This window comes from Marmota flaviventris, chromosome 13, assembly GCF_047511675.1.
Source record: "Marmota flaviventris isolate mMarFla1 chromosome 13, mMarFla1.hap1, whole genome shotgun sequence".
Taxonomy (NCBI): Eukaryota; Metazoa; Chordata; class Mammalia; order Rodentia; family Sciuridae; genus Marmota; species Marmota flaviventris.
The window spans coordinates 50,718,003-50,739,843 of record NC_092510.1 but is presented as its reverse complement, the minus strand read 5'-3'; the positions used below and the strand labels follow the sequence as shown (position 1 = coordinate 50,739,843).

The 21,841-nt window shown below is 37.4% G+C and overlaps 1 protein-coding gene across 1 annotated transcript in view; it reads right to left on the bottom strand.

Annotated features, from left to right (window-relative positions):
• Positions 1 to 21,841, bottom strand: part of Ccdc171 (coiled-coil domain containing 171) — a 398,124-nt gene that overhangs the window by 179,802 nt on the left and 196,481 nt on the right. The window lies entirely within an intron of this gene.

Here is a 21,841-nt window from a genome sequence, read left to right as displayed (position 1 = left end):
ACCGAGATGGTGACTGATCAGTGATTCTCTATGGCATAAAGAACTGCCTCATAGAGACCCTATATTCTCAACTTTGAGCTTTAGTCCATTTCACTTATTCCTCAAAGTATAAAAGATAATTTTTAAAATTTATGTAGCAGACAAAATTTGAAAAGCACATTTCTGTAGGGTTATACACCGAAATCAAAATCATAAATTGGATAAAGTATAATATACTACATGTAAAATTTATTTCTATCAATTATTGACTCATTGACTTCTAAGAATATAAATATAAGGTAATGTAAGTTTAATTCTATATGCCACTCCTTGTAAACATACACTCTAAGAATCCCATGGACAAAAGGCATACAGAGTACAATTAAAGTAATTCTTTTGTTAATAGGTTCCTTAAAAGAATTTAGTAGCTTTGCATAACAATCAACATATAATGCAGAATACTGATTAAATGAATTACTGAACATCAGTATGAATTAAACAGTTCATTGTTGAATGAACAGAGAATATTTGTCTATAACATTCAATATAATACACCATTTCAATACTTAATATATGCATTCTCTGTTCATCCAGCTACCTTGTAATTCTTTGTGTTATTTTTCATCTTAAACTTCTGTGCCAGTTTAGCATATATGGATATTTTTTATGTCTATTGGTATAATCATATTTCATTTTACTTCCATAACAGCTACAACAATACAGAACATAAGAATGCATTCAATAATAACAAGAGAAATTAACTTAAATAATATGTCAAACATTTTTTAAAGACAAAAAACATAAAATCTTGTTTTTGAAAAATATTGAGGGATATGCCAAGGCGTGGTAGCCACCTATAATCCCAGTAGCTCCAGAGGCTAAGACAAAATGATCACAAGTTCAAGGCCAGACTCAGCAACTTAGCAAGGCCCACAGCAATTTACAGAGACCCTGTCTCAAAATAAAAAATAATAAAGGCCTAGGGATGTAGAAAATTTTAAAAAGCTCAGTGGTAAATTGTCCCTGGATTAAATCCCCATTACCCACCACCCCTCCAAAATTAAAGAATTTAAAAAGTAAAAATATTTTCACAATCAAGAGCCTTAAGTGGGCTGGGAATATAGCTCATACTTGCCTTGCATGTGTGAGGTACTGGGTTCAATTCTCAGCACCACATATAAATAAAAAATAAATGTCAACTGACAACTAAGAAAAATATTTTAAAAAAACAGAGCCTTAAAAGCAAAATCAACTATGATTAAATTTTAATGAGTAGTGTTTTTTTTACTACATCACAGAATGTGTTTGTGTAGACAGTGACCACTCTGAAAAGTTAAATGAAATGATAATATAATTCTACAAGACATTCTTCTGAATTTTTAAGAAGTGGGAAACAAAAATACACTCTAAGTTCCTGACTCTCAAGTGAATTACAGTAAGAGTACTAAATAATTTATGAATTAATAAGTAAGAAATGTTTTTACAAAATAGTTCACATTGTACAGTATGGAATACAATTAATTATATATTAAATAAAGAAAATACCCTCTAGTGACACAGTTGTAAAATTATTTGTATAATGATATTGAGAAAAAATAAGGTCACTAAAATTCCTCATATTTACTTGTCTAGACAGTTTTAAGTTTTTCACTTGTTACATTTAACAAATTCTTCTTTATGTTAAATACAGTTATTAGTCACTTTTTTCCATTTAATACAGTCTCATTAAGAAGCAGACCCCAGAGGGATCCAAGATGGCGGGCCAGAGGGAGGCAGCATTCTATGTCACTCTGAGACCTGGGACTCAATAAGTGAGAATACTGCTTCTCTGCAAGTGATATCCCTGCTCCCACACAGGAATCACAACCAACGAGCCATCCAGGGTTCCCCTCAGCATCAGAATAGATCTCCCAACTACTCGCCCATGCAGGACTATGGGATACACTAGGGGAACCATCAACACCCGCGCAGAACTTTCAGCCACGGAGGCTGCTCACATGCAGGACACCCAGCAGCTTCCCACAAATAGGAATTCCAGCCCCACTCCTGTGTGGACCCCCATCTACCAATGTGGGACTCCCCCAGTCTGGGACTCTGCAGCAGCAGGGATAGTCCCTTACATGCAGTACCCTGCCTGCACCTGAGAACTTCACACAGGCTCTGAAGTCAGCTGACCGCCACATACTGCTCAATAGAGCTCATTTCTAACTCACTGTACAACACCATTGCTGAGCTCCCCCCACCAGACCTGACACCCCACCGCTGAAAGCAGGCACCTCCATCACCATCTTCACTAGGGGGAAACTCCCAGTTTGGAACTCCAGCTGGCCAGGTACCCAGCAGCCGCTAACCCAGCACAGTTACACCCTGGTTACCCTCACCATCCTGAGGGCAGAGATACCAGGTAACAACAGATGACCCCACCTACTGGATGAGAAGGGAAGCAGGAAAGATACTGATTTCCAATCAAAACAATCCCTCTGTCTTCCTTCAAGATTTTTTTTTCCCTCTCCCTCTCTATTCTCCGGCCCTCATATCCCCAACACATGTGAAAACAAGTACTTTGCATAAATTAGGATTTTGAGGACTGGAAAGTCTGAATAGTATACTACAGTTGTGATATATATATTTTTTCTTTTTTTCCACCAATTTCTATCTTGACTTTTTTTTTAATTTTCTTAATATGTATGTGTGTGTTTTATGTACTCTACTGAGTATATTGTAGATAATAATTTAATTCACCATTTCTGCAAATTGTGACCAAACTGTAAATGTCTTATTAGCACACATTTGTTTTTAGAGTGTATATTGTTTTTGTTGGGATCTGATAATGTTGTCTTTCACCTCAGAGGAGAGGTATTAGATCGCTACAGGGGCACTATAAGCCTATAGAGTAAAAACAGTAATGCCTAGGATCCACAGAGCTAGAAGGGAAGACACAAAAGCAATATGAAAAGAAAAGGGAAGAAACTGCCCCAAACAAATCAAGATACCACATTATTAGAATCCATGGCCAACACAACAGAAGAAATTACAGACAAGGAATTCAGGATGTACATAATTAAAATGTTCTGTGAATTAAAGGATGACATAAAAGAGGAAGCAAAAGCTCATTTTGACAAAAAGCTACATAAAGAGATACAGGAAGCAAAAGATTACTTCAATAGGGAGATAAAGGTTCTTAAAAAAAACTGAAATCCTTGAAATGAGAGAAACAATAAACCAAATTAAAAGTTCAATTCAAAGCATCACAAACAGATTAGACCACTTGGAAGACAGGAACTCAGACAATGAAGACAAAATACATAATCTTGAAAAGAATGTAAGCCACACAGTGAAAATGGTAAGAAACCATGAGCTGAACATTAAAGAAATATGGGATAGCATAAAAGACCAAATTTAAGAGTTATTGAGTTAGAGGAAGGAATGGAGTTCCAAACCAAAGGAATGAGCAATCTAGTCAATGAAATAATATCAGAAAATTTTCCAAACATGAAGAATGAATTGGAAAACTAAATTTAAGAGGTTTACAGGACGCCAAATGTACAAAATCACAACAGAGGCACATTATAATGAAAATGTCTAACATAACAGAATAAGGAGAGAATATTAAAAGCCATAAGAGAAAGGAATCAGATTACATACAGGGGAAAACCAATTAGATTATGTGCAAATATTTCAACCCAGACCCTGAAAACTAGAAGATCCTGGAACAACATATATCAAGCTCTGAAAGAAAATGGATGCCAACCAAGAATATTATATCTAGCAAAAATCAAGCTTTAGATTTGAGGATGAAATAAAAACCTTCCATGATAAACAAAAGTTAAAAGAGTTTACAACTAGAAAGCCTACACTACAGAACATCCTCAGCAAAATATTCCATGAAGAGGAATTGAAAAACAACAATGAAAATCAGGAAGGTATTACACTAAAGGAAAAACTAATCAAAGGAGAAACCAAGTCAAGTTAAATAACAAATATAAACAAAATGGCTGGGAATACAAATCATGTCTCAACAGTAACCCTGAATGTTAATGGCCTAAACTCACCAATCAAAAGACATAGGCTAGCAGACTGGATCAAAAAAGACTCAACAATATGCTGCCTCCAAGACAATCATCTCATACAAAAAGACATCCACAGACTGAAGGTGAAAGGTTGGGAAAAATAATCCTACTCAGATGATGGACTGCAGAAGCAAGCAGGGGTTTCCATCCTCATATTACAAAAAGTACACTTTGAGCCAAAGTTAATCAAAAGGGATAATGAAGGATACTTCATAACGCTTAAGGGAATCACTCATCAGCAAGACATAACAATAATAAATTCATATGCCCCAAACAATGGAGCATCTATGTTCATCAAACAAACTCTTCTCAGGTTCAAGAGTCAAACTGACCACAACACAATAATTCTGGGTGACTTTAACACACCTCTTTCACCACTGGATAGATCTTCCAAACAAAATCTGAACAAAGAAACTACAGAACTCAATAATACCATCAATAACTTAGACTTAACAGACATATATAGAATATTTCATCCTTCAATGAATGAATATACTTTATTCTCAGCAGCACATGGATCCTTCTCTAAAATAGACTATATATTATGCCACAAAGCAACTCTAAGCAAAATACAAAAAAGTAGAGATACTACCCTGAATTCTTTCAGATCACAATGGAATGGAATTAGAAATCAATGATAAAATAAAAAATAAAAGCTACTTCAACACCTGGAGACTAAATAATATGCTACTGAATGAACAAAGGGTTGGAAAAGACATCAAGGAGGAGATTAAAAAATTCTTAGAGGTAAATGGAAGACAGATAAAACGTATTAAAATCTCTGGGACACTATGAAGGCAGTACTACCAGGAAAGTTCATTGTATGGAGTTCAATCCTTAAAAGAAAAAAAGCCAACAAAGCCCTAGCAAGCCCTATAAAAAGAAGAACAAATCAACCCCCAAAGCAGTAGAAGACAGGAAATAATTAAAATAAGAGCTGAAATCATGAAATAGAAACAATTGAAAAAGTTGACAAAACAAAAAGTCGGTTCTTCAAAAAAATAAATAAAATTGACAAACCCTTAGCCATGCTAACAAACAGAAGGAGACAGAAAACTCAAAACACTAACATATGTCATAAAAAAGGAAATATCACATCAGATACTACAGAAATACAGAAGATAATTAGAAATTATTTTGAAAACTTGTACTCCAATAAAAGGCATTGACAAATTTCTAGAGTCACATGATTTGCCCAAATTGAATCCGGATGATATGTGATCTCTCTTTTTCTATTTCCTGAAATGTTCAACATCTTTAGAAATTAAAGAAATGCAAATCAAAACTACTCTAAGATTTCATCTCACTTGAGTAGAATGGCAGCTATCAAGAATACAAACAACAATAAATGTTGGCGAGGATGTGGGGGAAAAGGCACACTCATACATTGCTGGTGGGATTGCAAATTGGTGCAGCCAATATGGAAAGCAGTATGGAAATTCCTTGGAAAACTTGGAATGGAACCACCATTTGACCCAGCTAACCCTCTCCTTAGTCTATACCCAAAGGACTTAAAAACAGCATACTACAGAGACACAGCCACATCAGTGTTTATTGCGACACAATTCACAAGAGCTAAACTGTGGAACCAACCTAGATGCCCTTCAGTAGATGAATGGATAAAGAAAATGTGGTATATATACACAATGGAATATTACTCAGCAATAAAAGAGAATAAAATCATGACATTTGCAGGTAAATGGGTGGTGCTGGAGAATATAATGCAAGGTGAAGTTAGCCAATCCCAAAAAACCAAATGCCAAATGTTTTCTCTGATATAAAGAGGCTGATTCATAGTGGAGTTGGGAGGGAGAACATGGCAAGACCACACAAACTCTAGATAGGGCAAAGGGGAGGGAGGGGAAGGGAGGGGGAAATGGGTGTAAAAAAGATACTGGAATGAGATGGACATCTTTACCCTAACTACACATATGAAGACAAGAATGGTATGAATATACTTTGTATACAACCAGAGATATGAAAAATTCTGCTCTATATGTGTAATATGAATTGTAATGCATTCTGCAGTCATATATAACAAATTAGAATAAAAAATTTAAAAAAAAAGAAGCAGACCCCAGGGCTAAGGCTGCAACTCAGCAGTAGAATATTTGCCTAGTACACGTGAAGACACCAGAATGATCTCCAGCACTGCAAAAAGAAAAAGAAAGAAAAAGCAGACGCTATATTCTGAAATTATTTTTTCCAAAAGAAAGGGCAAAACTACATAACTTCAGTTAAAATCTTCAAAAAAAAATCCCAAAGAATTGTATCAACCACTGTTTCTAAACCTGTGGACTACAGATTTCATAGAGGGGCAGTAGGGAATTCGAAAAGTTTATAGTAAAAGTTCCTTCATGTTAACACTTCCATTTTTACCTTTATCCCTAACAAAACATATACATGAATAATTTATGCTCATAGTGTTGTGAGTAATAAAATTAAGTCTTTTGATAATATTACAAAAGTCAATTGCTACTAAAAATACAACTAACAAGGGAAAAGAGCAGCCCACAATATTCTTTTCTAATTAAAATGGATAACCACAGACACTACTGGAATCCAGAAGATCATCAGAAAATATTCTGAAAATGTATGCCCCAAGAAACTAGAAAATCTTGAAGATATTCAAAAATTCCTAGAGACATATGACCTACCCAAATTTTACCATGAGTATACAGAAAACTTAAACAGATCAATTTCAAGTAATGAAAGTGAAGCTGCTATCAAAAGTCTTCTCAAAAAGAAAAGCCCAATACTGGATATATTCTTGGCCAAGTTCTACCAGACCTTTAAGGAAAAACTAATACCTATCCTCCTCAAATTATTCCATGAAATAGAAAATAAATTATTCCATGAAATAGATGGAACACTGCCAAATTCATTCAACGAAGCCAGTATCACCCTGATATCAACACTAGAGAAAGACACAGCAAAGAAAGAAAACCTCAGATCAATATACTTGATGAACATATACAAAAAATTCTTAATAAAATGTTGGCAAACTGCACATAAAAACACATTAAAAAGATAGTGCACCATGATCAAGTAGGTTTCATCCCAGGATGCAAGGTTGGCTCAACACACAGAAATCAATAAATGTAATTCACCACATAAACAGACAAAAGGCAAGAATCACATGATTCTCAATAGAGGAAGAAAAAGCATTTACCAAAGTACAGCACCCATTTGTGTTTAAAATACTAGAAAAACTATGGATTAAAGGAACTTATCTCAACATTGTAAAGGCTATATATCACAAACCCAAGGCCAACATTATTCTGAATGGAGAAACTGAAAGCATTCCCTCTACAAACAGGTACAAGACAAGAATGCCCACTTTCACCACTCATATTCAACATAGTCCTTGAAACTCTAGCCAAAGCAATAGGCAAGAGAAGGAAATTGAAGGGATATAAATAGGAAAAGAAGAGCTCAAATTATCTCTGTTTGCTGATGACATGATCCTGTATTTAGAAGACAAAAAAAAAAAAAACACCACCGGAAAGACTTTTAGAGCTCATAAATGATTTAGCAAAGTATCAAAAGTATCAAGTACAAGATAAACACCCATAATCAATCGCCTTGTATATTCCAATGATGAATCTGCCAAAAAAGAAATTACGAGGAAGGAAGGAAGGAAGGAAATACTTGGGAATCAATCGAACAAAAGAGGTGAATCTTTTTCAATGAAAACTATAGAACACTAAAGAAAGAAATTGAAAAATATCTTAGAATCTTAGAAGATGGAAAGACTTTCCATGTTCTTCAATAGGCAGAATTAATATTATCAAAATACTACCATACTCCCAAAAGCACTAAACAGATTCGACACAATTCCCATAAAAATTCCAATGATGTTCTTCACAGAATGAAAAAAAGCAGTTACAAAATTTGTTTGGAAAAATAAAGAGGCCCATAATAACCAAAGCAATCCTGGCAAGAAAAGTAAAGCAGGAGGCATCACAAACTAGACCTGAAATCACACTGCAGAGCTACAGTAACAAAACTAGCATGGTACTGGCACTAAAACAGGCATGAAGACCAATGAAATAGAAGACACAGAGACAAACCCACATAAATACAGTTATCTCATACTAAAAAAAAAAGGCACCAAAAACATACATTGGAAAAAAGATAGCCTCTTCAACAAATGGTGCTAGGAAAAATGGAAATACATATGTTGTAGAATGAAATTTAACCCCTATCTTTTACCCTATACAAAACTCAACTCAAAGTGCAAGAAATTAAACCAGAAACCATGGGCCTACTAGAAGAAAATGTAGGCCCAACATGCCAACATGTCGACTAAAGAACTAACTTCCTTAACAAGAGATTCACTCATACATTGCTGTTAGGACTGCAAAATGGTACAACCACTCTGGAAAGCAGTATGGAGATTCCTCAAAAACCTAGGAATAGTACCACCATTTGACCCAGCTATCCCACTCCTCATTATATATCCAAAGGATTTTAAATCAGCATACTACAGTGACACAGCCATATCAATGTTTTTAGCAGCACAATTCAAATAGCTAAGCTATGGAGCCAACCTAGGTGCCCTTCAACAGATGAATGAATAAAGAAAATGTGGTATATATACACAATAGAGTATTACTCAGCTGTAAAAAAGAATGATGTTATGGCATTTGCTGGTAAATGGATAAAACTGAAGACTATCATACTAAGTAAAATAAGCCAGTCCCCAAAACTCATAGGTTTAATGTTTTCTCTGATATATGGAAGCTAATCCAAAATAAAGGAGGGAATTTAAAAAAAGAATAGAAGAAAGACTGATGGAGTAGACAAAGTAGAATAAAGGGAAGGGAAGAAGGATGGGCTAGGGAAAGACAATGGATCAATCTTTCCTATGTACTTTCCTATATACATATATATATGAATATACCACAGTGAGTCTCACCATCATGTGCATCCACAAGATACTAATTAAAAATAAAAATCTGGATCAGTACAATAGAGGGAAGGGAACAGGGAGAAAGAGCCCAGGAGGGAAAGGGGAAGTACTTGGGACTAAATTAGAACGAACTATATTTCATGCTTTTAAAATTATGTCAAAATGAATTCTATTGACTTTTGAAAAATGGCGGCGAGGGGAGTGCATTGCCCCCGTGTGCTGCTTCACTGTGTGGGAGTATGACAAGTCAGGACGGCTAAAGGATATCTTGTTAGGAATTTCCAGCAATAGTGGGGTGCTCCGGAACCTGGAGGAAGGATTTCCATCGCACGAGGATCAGCTACGGGGACTCAAACGCGAGAGGTTTGTCGCACTGCTTATTCAGCAAATCGGCCCGAGGCTAGAATCTGCAGCGTGCGCTGGGATAGAGACGCAGGGTTACAGCGCTGCAGTTTCTGCCAGCCGCGCAAGCACCATACTCAGGGCTGAATTCTGGGTTCGAGACGGGGGAAGGAAGCGGTTCATCTCGGTTCTCCACACCGGTCAGACCACAGAGGAGGCCAGCAGCCACCATGTTGGTAAACTGACGTCACCACCGCTGTTTTCGACTGACCGCAGCTCATTCAGCCATAGAACAGGTAATTTCAGGCTGCAATTCGCCTGCGGCTTGCAGACAGATTGCTAGGGCTCAGCGCCTGGGTGCTTCTTAGAACCTGATCTTATCGGAGTGAATACCCAGCGCGGGGCAGCCGAGTTCCGGCTCCCGGAACCGCCCTGGCCCAGGGCTGCTGAGCCCGCAGAGGCTGCTTCTTGGACCCTGCGCCTACCAGAGCATACAACAAGCACTAAGCAGCCGAATTACGGCTCCCGGAACTGAGCCCTCGGGGACTGCTTCTTGGAGCTTACATTTATAGGAGCTTACACCGAGCACGGAGTGGCCGAGTTCCGGCTCCCGGAACTTCCCTGGCCCGGGGCTAGGAGCCCGCGGAAACTGCTTCTCGGTCCGGGTCCTGCTGAGGGCCGGTCAGGACTCACCCGGTGCTTTGGTTGCCCGGCAAGGGGAACGAAATGCTGCCATTCGCATAGGATACCAACATGGCAGAGATCTGATGTCTGCAGAAAGCGGCGGAGGAGGGAACTTCATCAATACCAGTGGTGACATAAGCAGTTGGTCTCCTGGTAGGGGGGGTGAGGCACAGTCACCCGAGTCTCCTCAATTTGTCCTCGAGCCAGAGGGAAGGAGCCGGGCCGCCGCCAGCGCCCGGAGCAGGCCCAGCGGCTCGCCAGCGTGGTGACCGCATGACCCCAATTGGAGAGGGGGCGGAGCGGAGCCGCCACCCGCAACCGCAAGGTGGGCAGACCCGCGACCCAGTGGTACATGGGCGTGGTAGGAGGGGCAGGGCAGAGCCGCGGTTCGCGCTGTGACGAATGAGCGTGCAAGGTAAACAGACCTGTGACAGCCTGGCGGGTCAGGCCCAGTGGCCTGCCAGTGTGGTACACACGTCACCCCAACTGGAGTAGGGGCAGAGCAGATCCTTCTCCCACGCCCGGATCAGGCCCTGCCGGTGTGGTGGTCACGTGACCCCAATCGGGGGCGGAGCAGAACCTCCACCCGTGCCCGCAGGGTGAGCAGACCAGTGATCAACCTGTAGATCAGGCCCAGGGGTCCGCAGGCGTGGTAGGAGGGGCAGGGCAGATCCGCCGCCCGTGCCTCCAAGGTAGGCAGACCTACAACAGACCTGCGGATCAGGCCCAGGAGCCTGCCGGCGTGGTACAAACACCACCCTAATTGGAGTAGTGGCAGAGCAGAGTCGCCGCCCGTGCCAGGAACAGGCCCAGTGTCCTGCAGGCGGGGTAGTCACGACACCCCAATTGGAGTAGGGGCAGAGCAGAGCCTCCACCCGTGCCCGAAAGGTGGGCAGATCTGCGACCGACCAGCGGGACAGGCCCAGTGGCCTGCCGGTACGACAGACACGTCACCCCATTTGCAGTAGGGGCAGAGTAGAGCCGCCGCCTGCGCCTGCAGGGTAGGCAAACCTGCAACCGACCGGCGGATCAGGCCCAGTGGCCTGCCGGCGTGGTACACTCGTCACCCCAATTGGAGTAGGGGCAGAACAGAGCCACCGCCAGCTCCCAGAACAGGCCCAGTGACCTGCCGGCGTGGTAGCCACGACACCCCAATTGGAATAAGAAGAGAGCAGAGCCGCCGCCCGCACCTGCAGGAAAGATACGCAAGCAGTATGAAAAGACAAGGAAAGAAAGGACCACAAGCAATGCAGGTCAACGCAACTTTAGAAGAGGTAACAGCTGCAGCAGATGGAATGTCAGATAAAGAATTCAGGATATACATGCTTCAGATGATCTGGAGTATCAAGGAAGACATTAAACAGCAAAATCAGACAATGAAAGATCACTTCGACAACGAATTACGCAAACAAATCCAGGAAGCAAAGGATCAACTATACAGGGAGATAGAGGTTATAAAAAACAAACAAACAGAAATCCTAGAAATGCAGGAAGCAATAAACCAACTTAAAAACTCAATGGAGAATACTACCAGCAGAGTAGAACACTTAGAAGATAGAACATCAGACAATGAAGACAAAGTATTTCAACTGGAAAAGAAGATAGACAGCTCAGCAAGACTGTTAAGAAACCATGAGCAGAACATCCAAGAAATATGGGATAACATTAAGAGACCAAATTTAAGAGTCATTGGGATACAGGAAGGTACAGAGCTCCAAACCAAAGGAATGAGAAGTCTATTCAATGAAATAATACAAGAAAACTTCCCAGACTTGAAGAATGAGACAGAATCCCAAATCCTAGAAGCCTACAGGACGCCGAATGTGCAAAATCATAAGAGATCCACACCTAGACACATTATAATGAAGATGCCCAACATACAGAATAAGGAGAGAATTTTAAAAGCTACAAGAGAAAGGAAGCAGATTACATTTAGGGGTAAGCCAATCAGGATAACAGCTGATCTGTCAACACAGACTCTGAAAGCTAGAAGATCCTGGAATAACATATTTCAAACACTGAAAGAAAAAGGGTTCCAACCAAGAATTGTGTATCCAGCGAAATTAAGCTTCAGGATGGAGGATGAAATTAAAACCTTCCACGATAAACAAAAGTTTAAAGAATTCGCAGCTAGAAAACCATCTCTTCAAAACATCCTCGCCAAAGCATTACAGGAAGAGGAAATGGAAAATAACAATGAAAACCAACAGTGGGAGGTAGGACAGTAAAGGGGGGGGGGATAATCAAAGAGGAAAACAAACCATGTTTAGTAACAGAAATAAACAAATATGGCTGGAAGAACAACCCATATCTCAATAATAACCCTAAATGTTAATGGCTTAAACTCACCAATTAAGAGACACAGGCTAGTAGAATGGATCACAAAACAAGACCCAACAATATGCTGCCTACAGGAGACGCATTTGATAGGAAAGGACATACATAGGCTGAAGGTGAAAGGTTGGGAAAAATCATATCACTCATATGGACTTCGGAAACAAGCAGGAGTGTCCATACTCATATCAAATAAAATAGATTTCAAGCCAAAGTTAATCAAAAGAGATAAAGAGGGACACTACATACTGCTTAAGGGAACCATACACCAACAAGACATAACAATCATAAATATTTATGCCCCAAACAATGGTGCAGCTATATTCGTCAAACAAACTCTTCTCAAGTTCAAGAGTCTAATAGACCACCATACCATAATCATGGGAGACTTCAACACACCTCTCTCGCCACTGGACAGATCTTCCAAACAAAAGTTGAATAAGGAAACTATAGAACTCAATAACACTATTAATAACCTAGACCTAATTGACATATATAGAATATACCACCCAACATCACTTTTTTCTCAGCAGCACATGGATCCTTCTCAAAAATAGATCATATATTATGTCACAGGGCAACTCTTAGACAATATAAAGGAGTAGAGATAATACCATGCATCTTATCTGATCATAATGGAATGAAACTGAAAATCAACGATAAAAGAAGGAAGGAAAAAGCATACATCACTTGGAGAATGAACAATAGGTTACTGAATGATCAATGGGTTATAGAAGACATCAAGAAGGAAATCAAAAAATTCTTAGAGATAAATGAAAACACAGACACAACATATCAGAATCTATGGGACACATTGAAAGCAGTTCTAAGAGGAAAATTCATTGCTTGGAGTTCATTCCTTAAAAAAAGAAAAAACCAACAAATAAATGATCTCATACTTCATCTCAAAATCCTTGAAAATGAAGAGCAAAACAACAGCAAAAGAAGTAGAAGGCAAGAAATAATTAAAATCAGAGATGAAATTAATGAAATCGAAACAAAAGAAACAATTGAAAAAATTGACAAAACTAAAAGTTGGTTCTTTGAAAAAATAAACAAAATCGACAGACCCTTAGCGATGCTAGCGAAGAGAAGAAGAGAGAGAACTCAAATTACTAGCATACGGGATGAAAAAGGCAATATCACAACAGACACTTCAGAAATACAGAAGATAATCAAAAACTATTTTGAATCCTTATACTCCAATAAATTAGAAGATAGTGAAGGCATAGATAAATTTCTTAAGTCATATGATCTGCCCAGATTGAGTCAGGAGGATATAGAAAACCTAAACAGACCAATATCAATTGAGGAAATAGAAGAAACCATAAAAAGACTACCAACTAAGAAAAGCCCAGGTCCAGATGGGTATACAGCAGAATTTTACAAAACCTTTAAAGAAGAACTAATACCAATACTTTTCAAGCTACTTCAGGAAATAGAAAAGGAGGGAGAACTTCCAAATTCATTCTATGAGGCCAACATCACCCTGATACCTAAACCAGACAAAGACACTTCAAAGAAAGAAAACTACAGACCAATATCTCTAATGAACCTAGATGCAAAAATCCTCAATAAAATTCTGGCGAATCGGATACAAAAACATATCAAAAAAATTGTACACCATGATCAAGTAGGATTCATCCCTGGGATGCAAGGCTGGTTCAATATACGGAAATCAATAAATGTTATTCACCACATCAATAGACTTAAAAATAAGAACCATATGATCATCTCGATAGATGCGGAAAAAGCATTTGACAAAGTACAGCATCCCTTTATGTTCAAAACTCTAGAAAAACTAGGGATAACAGGAACATACCTCAATATTGTAAAAGCAATCTATGCTAAGCCTCAGGCTAGCATCATTCTGAATGGAGAAAAACTGAAGGCATTCCCTCTAAAATCTGGAACTAGACAGGGATGCCCTCTCTCTCCACTTCTGTTCAACATAGTTCTCGAAACACTGGCCAGAGCAATTAGACAGACGAAAGAAATTAAAGGCATAAAAATAGGAAAAGAAGAACTTAAATTATCACTATTTGCAGATGATATGATTCTATACCTAGCAGACCCAAAAGGCTCTACAAAGAAACTATTAGAGCTAATAAATGAATTCAGCAAAGTGGCAGGATATAAAATCAACACACATAAATCAAAGGCATTCCTGTATATCAGCGACAAATCCTCTGAATTGGAAATGAGGACAACCACTCCATTCAAAATATCTTCAAAAAAAATAAAATACTTGGGAATCAACCTAACAAAAGAGGTGAAAGACTTATACAATGAAAACTACAGAACCCTAAAGAGAGAAATAGAAGAAGATCTTAGAAGATGGAAAAATATACCCTGTTCATGGATAGGCAGAACTAACATCATCAAAATGGCGATATTACCAAAAGTTCTCTATAGGTTTAATGCAATGCCAATCAAAATCCCATCGGCATTTCTTATAGAAATAGAGAAAGCAATCATGAAATTCATATGGAAAAATAAAAGACCCAGAATAGCAAAAACAATGCTAAGCAGGAAGTGTGAATCAGGCGGTATAGCGATACCAGACTTCAAACTATACTACAGAGCAATAGTAACAAAAACAGCATGGTACTGGTACCAAAACAGGCGGGTGGACCAATGGTACAGAATAGAGGACACAGAAACCAATCCACAAAACTACAACTATCTTATATTTGATAAAGGGGCTAAAAGCATGCAATGGAGGAAGGATAGCATCTTCAACAAATGGTGCTGGGAAAACTGGAAATCCATATGCAACAAAATGAAACTGAATCCCTTTCTCTCGCCATGCACAAAAGTTAATTCAAAATGGATCAAGGAGCTTGATATCAAATCAGAGACGCGCCGTCTGATAGAAGAGAAAGTTGGCTACGATCTACAGTCGGTGGGGTCGGGCTCCAAATTCCTCAATAGGACACCCATAGCACAAAAGTTAATAACTAGAATCAACAAATGGGACTTACTCAAACTAAAAAGTTTTTTCTCAGCAAAAGAAACAATAAGAGAGGTAAATAGGGAGCCTACACCCTGGGAACAAATCTTTACTCCTCACACTTCAGATAGAGCCCTAATATCCAGAGTATACAAAGAACTCAAAAAATTAGACAATAAGAAAACAAACAACCCAATCAACAAATGGGCCAAGGACCTGAACAGACACTTCTCAGAGGAGGACACACAGTCAATCAACAAGTACATGAAAAAATGCTCAACATCTCTAGCTGTCAGAGAAATGCAAATCAAAACCACCCTAAGATACCATCTCACTCCAGTAAGATTGTCAGCCATTAGGAAGTCAAACAACAACAAGTGCTGGCGAGGATGTGGGGAAAAGGGTACACTTGTACATTGCTGGTGGGACTGCAGATTGGTGCAGCCAATTTGGAAAGCAGTATGGAGATTTCTTGGAAAGCTGGGAATGGAGCCACCATTTGACCCAGCTATTCCCCTTCTGGGTCTATTCCCTAAAGACCTAAAAAGAGCATGCTACAGGGACACTGCTACATCGATGTTCATAGCAGCTCAGTTCACAATAGCAAGACTGTGGAACCAACCTAGATGCCCTTCAATAGACGAATGGATAAAAAAAATGTGGCATTTATACACAATGGAGTATTACTCTGCATTAAAAAATGACAAAATCATAGAATTTACAGGGAAATGGATGGTATTAGAGCAGATTATGCTAAGTGAAGCTAGCCAATCCCTAAAAAACAAATGCCAAATGTCTTCTTTGATATAAGGAGAGTAACTAAGAACAGTGTAGGGACGAAGAACAGGAGAAGAAGATTAACATTTAACAGGGATGAGAGGTGGGAGGGAAAGGGAGAGAGAAGGGAAATTGCATGGTAATGGAAGGAGACCCTCAGGGTTATACAGTGGAGGAGGTAGAGAGAGAGGAGGGGAGGGGAGGGGAGAGGTGGGGAGGGGGGAGGGGGGAGGATGGGAAAGGCAGCGGAGCACAACAGACACTAGTATGGCAATTTGTAAATCAATGGATGTGTAACTGATGTGATTCTGCAATCTGTGTATGGGGTGAAGGTGGGAGTTCATAACCCACTTGAATCAAAGTGTGGAATATGATATGTCAAGAAATTTGTAATGTTTTGAACAACCCACAATAAAAACTAAAAAATAAAAATAAAAAAAATAAAAAATAAAAAATGAATTCTATTGTCATGTACAAGTAAAAAGAATCAATAACAAGTAAAATAGAGTTCTAATATTCATAAAAAGATTGGGAAACACTCCTTTAACCAAAAAGAAGTAATAAATAGTGTTAACAATAATGGGTATAATAATATTAATAGATAATAATGAGTAATGTTCATAGGTCAGTAGTATGAGCAACATAAACTGTTAACTGCATGAAATTCTGGCTCACTTCTACATTTGGTAATATTTTATAATCCTTTACATCTCCATCTCCCTTGCCACAGTCCCCACATTCTGTCCTTAACATTTCTCCAATCTTTTCAATTTTCCCTGTGATCAAGGTCACATCTCACCTACATTACTGCAAGAGTCTTTCTATTCTTCTCCAGTATTTCCCTCTTCATTCCATCCTCCACACGGTGGACAGAATGACTTACAGCACACAAATAAGATCTTGTCATACCCTCTGATTTTAAGCCTTAGTGACTCTCTTCAGATACAGGAATAAATTTCAAACTCCTTAAACATAGCTGAAAAGGTCTAAAAATCTAGTTAGTCCCTGATTACTTTCCAAGGAACGCTTTTCACTATTATCTCTTATTTATATGCAACACTTTTCTAGTGACTTCAACACAACACAACCTTCAAGAATTCCTTGTTTTCAAAAGCTATGCTTGTGTCTCTAAACTACTAAAAAAATTGAGAAATGTGAACATGGAGATCAGTTTTCAAACTTTGGACCAAATCATTGCAATGTGCTTCAAAGCAGTGATATATTAAAAAAATTAAAAACTGTAAAAAAAAAAAAAAAAAGTAAAAGTATATAAAGATTTACACTCCTGGGAAAGAACAGTATGACACTGGTACTAGAAGAGATAGGAGACCCATAAAGTGAACAGAGAGACAAGAAATAGATCCAAGTACCTATAACTTAATGAATGATTAATGGCATATCTTAATTAGGGAAAGGAATGACTGCTAAAATAAAAAACTTTGGCACTAGCTGGTCATATAGATGTAAAAAAGCCTAATCATTTTCTTACTATTTATACCAAAAATAATTTCAGATAAATTCAAGATTTAATGTGAAAAGTACAGACTAAAATATGGGCAACAGAATCTGAAGAAAGGCCAGCCTGCAATATGGCCCCGATATCAAAACCCTACAAAAACACATCAAGGAAAGAAAACTTCAGACCAATACCCTTGATGAACATAGATGTAAAAATGCTCAACAAAATTCTGGCAAATTGCACACAAAAACATAAAAAAGATAGCGTACCATGATCAAGTGGGATTCATCCCAGGGATTCGGGGTTGGTTCAACATATGGAAATCAATAAACATAATTCATTATATTAATAGACTTAAAAATAAGAATCATGATCATCTCAATAGATGCAGAAAAAACATCTGACAAAACACAGCACACCTTCATGTTCAAAACACTAGAAAAACTAGGGATAGTAGAAACATACCTCAACATTGTAAAAGTTATATATGCTAAACCCAAGGCCAGCAATATTTTAAATGGAGAAAAAAATGAAAGTATTTCCACTAAAAACTGGAAGAAAAGGATGTCCTCTTTCCCCATTTTTTTTCCAGCTTCCATTTTTCTTTTTTAATTTTTTTGGTAGTACAGAGAGGATGGAACCTAGGGCCTCACACATTGAAGTCAAGTGCTCTACTACTGAGCTATAACCCCAATCCCCCTCCTTGTCTCATATGCTATAGTTTTATGTATTACATCACCATAGATTTTTTTTAATATTTTTTAGTTGCAGATGGACATAATACCTTTATTTTGTTTATTTAGTTGTATGTGGTGCTGGGGATCGTACCCAGGGACTCACACATGCTAGGCAAGTGCTCTACCACTGAGCCACAACCCCAGCCCTCACCATTTTTATTTAACATCATCCTTGAAACTCCAGCCAGAGCAATTAGACAAAAGAAAGAAATGAAGAGATACAAATTCATAAAGAAGAATTCAAACTATCACTATTTGCTGATGAAATGATTCTATATCTAGAAAATAAAAAAAAAATCCACCAGCAAACTTCTAGAACAAATAAATTCAGCAAAGTAGCAGGATATAAAATCAACACCCATAAATCAAACACATTCCTATACATCAGCGATGAATCCACTGAAAGAGAAATTAGGAAAACTACTCCATTCACAATAGCCTCAAAAAAATGAAGTAAAATCCCTTAGGAATCAATCAAGAAGTGAAAAACCTCTACAATGAAAACTATGGAACACTAAACAAAAAGACTGAAGAAAACCTCAGAAGATAGAAAGATCTCCCATGGTCCTGAATAGGAAGAATTAATATTGTCAAAATGGATATACTACCAAAAGCATTATACAGATTTAATGCAATTCCTATTAAAATCCCAATGACATTCTTTATAGAAATAGAAAAGGCAATCATGAAATTTATTTGAAAAAAATAAGAGACCCAGGATAGCTAAAACAATCCTTAGCAAGAAAAGTGAAGCAGGAGGCATCACAATACCAGACCTTAAACTATACTGTAGAGCTATAATAACAAAAAACGGCACAGTATAGGCACCAAAACAGACTTGTAGACCAATGGCACAGATTAGAGGACACAAAGACAAATCCACATAAATATGGTTATCTCATACTAGACGAGGGTGCCAAAAATATTCACTGTAGAAAAGATAGCCTATTCAACAAATGGTGCTGGCAAAACTGGAAATCCATATGTAGCAAAATGAAATTAAACCTCTCTCTCTCACCCTGCACAAAAATCAACTCAAAGTGGATCAAAGACATACGCACTAGAACAGAGACCCTGCACTTAATAGAAGAAAAAATGGGCCCAAATCTTCAGCACATCGGCCTAGGATCTGGCTCCCTTAACAAGACTCCTAACGTGCAAGAAGTAAAATCAAGAATCAATAAATGGGATGGATTCAAATTAAAAAGCTTCTCCCCAGCAAAGGAAACAATTAATATCATGAAGAGAGGGCCTACAGATTGGGAGAAAATCTTTACCACATCCACCTCTGATAAAGCATTAATTTCTAGGTTATAAAAAGCACTCAAAAACCTTAACACCAAAAAAACAAATAACCCAATCAATAAATGGAACTGAACAGACACTTCACAGAAGAAATATAATTAATCAACAAATATATGAAAAAAGTGTTCAACATCTCTAGCAATTAGAGAAATGCAAATCAAAACTACTTTAAGATTTCATCTCACTCTTGTCAGAATGGCAATGATCAAGAATACAGGCAACAATAAATGTTGGCAAGGATGTGGTGAAAAAGGCACACTCAAAATTGCTGCTGAGACTGTAAATTGGTGCAACCACTATGGAAAGCAGTATGAAGATTCCTCAGAAAACTGGGAATGGAACCACCATTTGACCCAGCTATCCCACTCCTTGGTTTATACCCAAAGGACTTAAAATCAGCATACTATAGTGACACAGCCACATCAATGTTTATAGCAGCTCAATTCACAACAGCTAGACTATGGAACCAACCGAGGTGACCCTGAATAGATGAATGGATAAAGAAAATGTGGTATATATACTCAATGGAATATTATTCAGCTTTAAAGAAGAGTGAAATTATGGCATTTGCAGGTAAATGGTTGGAGTTAGAGAATATGATGCTAAGAAAAATAAGCCAATCCCACAAAACCAAAGGCCAAATGTTTTCTCTAATATGCAGATGCTAATTCACAATAAGGTGGGGGGCACTAGGGAGAATAGTGTTACCTTAGATTATGTAGAGGGAAGTGATAAGAGGGGAGGAGAGGGGATGTGGGATAGGAAAGATAGTAGAATGAAACAGACATTATTACTATATGTGTATATGTGACTACATGACAAATATGATTCTGCAACATGTACACTCAGAAAAATGAGAAATTATATATCATCTATGTATGATATATTGAAGTGCATAAATGCATTCTACTGTCATGTATAACTAATTAAAATTATAAAAAATTAAAAATTATAAAACATAAATATAAGCAATATACTTATCCACTTCATTTCTAATATATACAAATATTATTTATATCTTGTCACTTTCTTTTAAATCAATTTTGAATGACTTTCATATATATCCTTTTAAAATAAAGATATTCAACCAGGAGGAATTAAATCACAACCAATACAACTGCATTAGGTTAATATAAAAAAGTAGCAAATTAGTATCATGTATAACTAATTAAAACAAATTTAAAATTAAAAAAAAAAAAAGGAATGGCCAGCCTGCCAGGTGCAGTGGTGAACTCCTATAATCCCAGTGGCTCAGGAGGCTGAGGCAGGAGGATCTTCAGTTCAAAGCCAGCCTTAGCAACTTAGGGAGGCCCTAAGCAACTCAGTGAGACCCTGTCTCTAAATAAAATACAAAATAGGGCTGGGGATGTAACTCAGTAGTTAAGTTCCCCTGAGTTCAATCTCTGGCACAAAAAAAAAAAAGAAAAAAAGTAGCTCTTCTATAGTACATCTCCATAAAAAATCATAAGTAGATGATTAATAATTTTAACTATATAAAATGCCATAAAAAATTAAAATGGAAACTAGAAAAACTATCTGTGTTATAAATGGCAAAGTGACAATATAAATGACTATATGATAAGTTTTTATTCTTTATAATTCTACAAGAAACAATAAAATAAAAAACAAAAAAAAATTAAAAACATGATGGTATAATTTGTAAAAGAATATGAATGAGCTGAAAACAAATGAAAAGATATACAACCTAATAATAAAATCATAGAAATAAGTAATAATATGGTGTCTTTTGCCTTTCACACTAATCAAGATGAAAAGACTATCAAAACTTTGTCTGCCAAATGTGTTATGGGAAATCCAGAACTCTCAGTCAGTATTGTTCATATGTAGTATAAAGCAACTTTTATGAAAGAAAATATTTTGCTAAATGTAAAATATATAATCCCATTTCTTAAGAATTGAGTCAAGAAAATAATTGCATAAGTCAAACTTGTATATGAATAAACATGTTAACTATAGCATGGTTTATTATGGTATTGTTTAAAATAGTGAAAAAAAGAAATATCAGTATCAACAGATTTTCTGAGTAAATTATAGTACATATATAGTGCAATATCTTAATTATATACAATTAATGATATAGATTTACGTTACTGACATGGAAAGACATTCATTATCCATTAACTAAGGGGGAAAAAAAACTACAATGACACATGATGGCACGTAAATTTTGTGTGTTTGTGTGCATATGTTTGCACACAGGTATGGAATATTTGTAGAAATCATCAAAATGTTAAGAATGAATAAGGATAACTCTAGGTGATTTTC